Below are 6,152 nucleotides of genomic sequence, written 5' to 3'. Positions count from 1 at the left end.
CCCCCCCCCCAGCCCCCGGCTCTTTAAAAAAAAAAAAAAAAAAGCCTCCACTCATCAGCTCTGCCACAAGCGCCCCCCCTCCCCATGGCTGGCCCTAACCCTAACCTAGCTCCTGGTCCTTAGGGGAAAAAAGCTCCGAGACTCACCAGCTGCTGCAGTGACGCTGCCCCCCCCCCCCCCCCCCCCCCCCCAAACAGCATGGGGAAGTGTGAGGCAGCAGGGAATCCCCCCCCGCAAGGCAGCCATGGGGGTGGGGGCAGGAGAGCAGGCAAGGGTTGGGAGCTTGTGGCAGAGCCCCCCATGCAGCATGGGGCAGCAGGGATCACCCCCTGTCTGGCAGCAGCCATTGAGTCTGGGCTTTTTTTTTAAAAGAGCTGGGAGAGCACATGGGGCAACCATTTTGAGTGAGCGGGGGATGGGACCAATTCAGAGATTCGGCCAAATCGCCAACTGAGAACTGGCCAAATTGATTCGGGACAATGATTCAAATCAAATCACTGTCCCCCGAATCAGCCAAATCCGAATCCGAAACACATACTAGCCACTTCGCACAGGGCTAACTATTACCCCTTTAAAGACATACCCCATGAATGCTGCTCAGAAAGGTCCCCTGATTTCTGGCTATGCATATTGGTTTACATACATGTGATCAGAAAACAGTACCTGTGTGACTTCTATAAATTACGAACTCGGCATCTGGTTTTGCTTCAGTTCTACCTTGCCTCCCTCACATATCACGCAACACCCTCCCCACAAAATGTCTGGCTAAAGCACTGGTGCATAAAGGGTCCAAAATAATTACATGACTCCACTGAGGTTTTTATATCAACCTTCTTATCCCACTCTCTAAGAGTTTCCCAGTTGTGCATTATTTGATGCAACTAATACCTACCACACGTGGTTTAGCTTCCCGTTCTTCCATGGCAGCAGTACTTAGGGAGATCTTGAAGCATGGATGTTTTGGCACAGGTGCCCTGGGCTTACCCCACAACCCTTGCTCTTTGCATACTTATGAACAAAAGCTTCCTTATTCCAGTTCCCATCTTGCACCCTTGTTCAAATCCTGCTACCTCCCTAAACTTGTGCTCAACTCCTCATGCCCATCCTAAGCCCTGCTGTTCACTTTCTCAGCCCTTCTGCTTCTCTATTCACCAGACTCAGTCCTACTTTCTCTGTGACTCTGTAACTTTAAGCTTCCTACTGCTCAGTCATTAACCTTATTCACCAGAGGCATGTGTAGACGGAAAATAGCAAGTTATATACTTTGTTGGGTCAAGTGTACACCAAGAGCCAGGAAGACAGCCTGGCAACACTGGAAATAGCTGATGAAACCAAACATTTCCACTGGCTGCTCTTCACATAACTCAAGTTATGCAAAACAAGGGAAAGAACATATGTTTACATTTCAAAATTCCAGGAGTGGCTTACATTCAAGATTTTCTGAGTCCATATGAAAATTTCAGAGTTTGTGGGAACTGTGGTTATTTAATTGAGGAAAACCAAAAGAAACGGGAGAGAAACAGCAACATTTTAAAATCTTTTCTTTGCAAAACTAAGTACATTTTCCAAGAAAATTGTTACGTAGAAAATCCAACTGACCTCTGAAGAGTTACTGAATCAAATCCAGACGCTGAAGTCAATCAAAAAATATGAAAGAGGATGTTTTCCCCCTATTTTCAGCTCAAATTTGAACGTCACTTTACTAATAAAGTCTTGGATACCTCCACAATAGCACATGGAAAGTCATTTGTGGCCCAATGGGAATTTTTATAGGCGTCTGCTAAAAAACTTCAAAATAAAGGACAGTGAAGTCTACATGCTACAGCTGCCTGGAGTTTGTACTTATGCCATTAAACACTGACTGCCCATCATCTATTAAACAAAACAAAGAAGAAAAATTAAACAAGATCCCGACCCCACATAAATTGGTTGAGGTCTGAAACATTAAGGGCTGTCAGTACTGAGGTGCTCTGGCAAAGAGGCAGGGAAAGAAAGGCAAATACTGGTAAAGAAAAGTATGCTGTAGGTGAAATGCTGATATCTGGCATAACTGCAAGGGAAGCTTGACAACTTTTGGCATTACCACAAATGGCTAACGTCACAAATTTCACGTGCAATGAAATGCACTTCCCTTTTACATGTATATAGAAAGCAACCATTCACTAGGAATCATTAATCAAGGAATACCTTCTTTATACTCATGCATATGGCTACCATATTACCCTTCAAACTAGTCAAAACCCACTTCTCATAGCCACAGTGGCCAGAAATCAGCCAATTCATGATGAATGTAAAAGCATATCTGACAACTTATAATAATGAAATACTGCAAATGTACATTAAAGCCGTTTATTTTCCTTTATGCCTCCTCCACCATTCTTTTTTCCTTTTTACAACAGATTCTTCAGGACAGGAACACTTTCAGTATCAGTTTGCACAACACTTAGCAACTTGGAGACCTCATTCTGGCTGAAGGCTACTGTTGCTACTGAGAATAAGCAACAATACTTCAAGAATATTTAGAGCAAGATATGTTGATATGTAGGCTTTTTCCATTCATGTGCACCATGCCTTACTTACTGACCAGAATAAGCCAGCTCACTAAGCCTAACAAGCTCTTTAAAAAAAGGAGCAGCATTTTTGTACAACACTATTACTGGGAGTATAGTCTCGTCTAAAGATGGGCCTGGGTTCTACAGGCCATTTATACCCAACTCCTACAACTGTGCAGCTCTACATAACAGGTATGCAAATGTGTGGAGGGGAACGATCAGGTTTAGCTAGCTGTCCTAAACCAGACAGAAACCTCCACTTTACTCTAGGAAGACTGCAATTGCAGACAAATATATTTTATTTGTCCACAGGGTTGGTCCCTGCAGCTTCCAGTTCTGGTAAGTTTCATTATTAAAAGGCTTTTTGTTACATGATCATTTTTATCACAGACTTCTGACTGCAACAAATCCTAAATTAAACATAATTTAACACATGGAAATAAGCTGAAGAAAAAAGGATTCAGATACAGTAATAGAAAATATCATTAAGCAGGCAAGTTTAATGCAGAAGGTCAAAACCATTATAGCCACTGTTGAAAAGACAGACTGTAAAGAACACGTAGAGTGAAGGATGAACACGCTATAGGCATACATAATGTCATTACACATGGAACTCATATCTCCTTTACTAGTCCTACTCTTAAAATTAGTTTTAAAGTTTACTTCTGCTAGCTTGATTGAAAATGTACTAGTCATCAGGCCCAAAGATTTGCTGGCTGGGGCTATTTCTTGAAACCATGTAGAACAGCAAGCAATTTACTGCCAACCTCCTTACAACAAAACCATTGAATATTCACTATTTTTCTTAAAAGAGTACACATGCGACGTGAGTTCTAGCAGCTCCCAATATTATTGGTCCATGGATGACCTTCATAGAAAACTATTGGGAAAGAAACTAATGTGGCATCAAGCTCATACACTACAGTTTAGGAATCTTCACTGGAGTAATTCTGTAAACTACAAAGGGTGGTACCTGAGCATGCTGAGTATTTCATATGAATATTTTCAGAAACTTTGGAAGCAAAGGGTTATAGTAAATAGATTGCATCTGAAAAATAAGTTTTTATAAACAAACTTCACTGTGCATGAAAAGTTGAGGGAAAAATCATGCTAGCTAAGGGAAATTAATGCTTTTATACAGTAAGTCTATTCTTTGATTCTGTCCTGCACCACACTCTAGTAGAGCAGCCTTGGAGTCCTCCCAGAGACCATCTATTAAATATGATTGCCTGTTCTCATTTGCTAATTCTTCCTAGCCAGGATTTGAACCCATCCCAAACATGAAAATAAATGCATTAATACACTTGATTTCCAATTCCAAAGTCACAAAAATAGTTGTGACCCAATGGTGATAGATTTTTCAGCTGCCAGCAGTCTTTATAGGCGAAGCGAGCCCTGATTTGTGTGCATCAAAATAATTTCTTCCTGCCTGATAACCTGTACCATGCCACATCTTACCATGTCCCAAAATGCAATTATTTTTGTCAAATAGAAGGTACATTGGTTTTTAAACGCGCACAGAATATAATAAACCCCCAAAACCTACTTATAGTACTATTTCAAACATACTGTAAAGGTAGAAACATAGAAGCTTGTAGAAATTGATGATTTCTTAGGATAGTAGGACCAAAAAAGGAAATGCACATCACTGTTAACATCGCTGTTTGAAGATCATTAGATCTTTTTTTGTCCTGTATTAAGTCTCGACACTGATTAATCTCTATTGAAAGCAAAAAATAGGAAATCTAGGTCTCAACAGTTGGGATGATGTTATCTTTAAGCCTAATACACAGGACAAGTGAAGAAGCCTTTCCCTTATAGTGGATACAGTTGAAGCTATTTTTGCACAGTCGATATAAAAAAAATATCATTTCCAGATACCTGAAATTACTTTAATACGATATCATTCTGAAAGTATTTGGAGATTAATAAAAAAATAATAAACCAAAAAGGAGTCCAACAATAAGAAAAATGCATTGGGCTAACATAGACTCTAAAAGCAAAAAGCAATCTTAAAAATATTCAACTGAATAAGGAAAAAAATAATCTACCGTTTGTGCCTCAATGATACAAGTGAACAGAAACTGTGTTGAGACACAGTATGTCTGATTTTATATCCTTCAGCTGCATTAATATTAGAAAAGCAAACTTGAAGAAGCTGTGGGTTGGGGGTAGAGGGTGAAAGAAGAAGCAGCCCTCCTGTATTTGATTATTTGTCTAATCTCTTTCATCCCCTTTGGACCAGTGCCCTTTAAATATTCCTACTACACAGCTGTTGCTTTGATTTACTCCTCAATAGAAGTCATGGTGACTGAAGCTGAAGCGAATGGCAATTATCCATTGCTATCTTATCGCTGCTGATTCCTCAGAACATTTCAAAACACATAAACAGAGATGGTAAGAAAGATGGGACAAAGCACAACGGGTGTAAAAGAAAAGGAACTGTGTGTTCTATCAGAACTGAATACTATTTATTTCAATTCATAATGAACTGATGTGTGTTTTTAAAATCAGCAATAGAAAAGATAAATAACTATTAATTGATATGATTAGGTAACAACTGTAGACCATGGCTTTCAATGTGGGCATGATTGACATGCATCTATATACCCCCGTATCATATGTGCAGTATACAGTATCATGGGTAGGGCGGGGCAAAAAAGGAGAAAACAACACAACCTATTAGCCTACTTCATTAACTTTTGTTTGCAAGTGCAAATTTAGATTCATTAAGTGGCACTCATTTATTGGTCTCCACCTCACTCAGTGTGCACTTGTCTATGCTACAAAAACCACTGCACAAAAGTGGTATGGTCTGCACAGTAGCACTTACTTCCAAAACCTTCAGTTTCAAAGCTCTGTACTAAAATTAGTCTTCTCAGCACTCCTAGGACTGAGGTTATGGATGAAGAAACTGAAGCACAGATGAGGTGAGTCAGTTCAAGATCCCCCAGCAAGTTAGTGGCAACACTGGGATTTAAAAAAAAACAAAAAAACAAAACAAAACAGAAATTCCAAGTCCCAGACTTATCTTCAGTACACTAAACTACACTGTTACTTGGGACCGACTATTTATTGGAACACTGGTATTATCAAATATTACTGGAATAATAGGGCTTATTGCAGGACAGGACTGTGATGTTTTGAGCAAGCTTGTGGACAGGAGTTCAATTTTAGCACTGAAAAATGTGGTGAGAGGGGGTGTGTACAAGGTGTTCCAGCCCTCTGGCTAGACAGCAACAAAATGACCTCAAAAGGTGAGCTCCCCAGCTAGGGGGCAATAGGAAGCTGCTTCTTCACTCCCCACATGACCCCTATGGCTGATAGGCCGTCTTCAGCTGAGGGACACTCTCTGCCTCTTGCCCCTTGCACAGACCAGGGTCACCACAGTCTGTGTAAGAGATGGGAGGTAGCAACAGCTGGACCTGTTCAGGTCTGGGAGGGATCCAGCTGTTGCAGAATTCCCTCTGTACTGTGCTTGGGGGAGACCCAAAGCTGCACATGGGATAGGAGGCAGACACCATCTTAGTTGAAAACATCCCAGACCTGCAGGACAGGATTAGCTGCAGGAGAATGCCTCCAAATCCCATTTTGCCAATC

The 6,152-nt window shown here is 40.8% G+C and overlaps 1 protein-coding gene and 1 non-coding gene across 2 annotated transcripts in view; both read right to left on the bottom strand.

Annotated features, from left to right (window-relative positions):
- The window catches only part of COP1 (COP1, E3 ubiquitin ligase), a 210,567-nt gene that overhangs the window by 25,664 nt on the left and 178,751 nt on the right, over nt 1–6,152 (bottom strand). The gene's annotated exons all lie outside the window — the stretch shown is intronic.
- Nucleotides 2,752–2,887, bottom strand: LOC112549242. Its single transcript, XR_003092620.1, has one exon.

Source organism: Alligator sinensis, unplaced genomic scaffold (assembly GCF_000455745.1).
Source record: "Alligator sinensis unplaced genomic scaffold, ASM45574v1 scaffold31_1, whole genome shotgun sequence".
Lineage (NCBI taxonomy): Eukaryota > Metazoa > Chordata > Crocodylia > Alligatoridae > Alligator > Alligator sinensis.
Note: the sequence above shows the minus strand (reverse complement) of the source record. Positions and strands in the feature narration are given on the sequence as shown.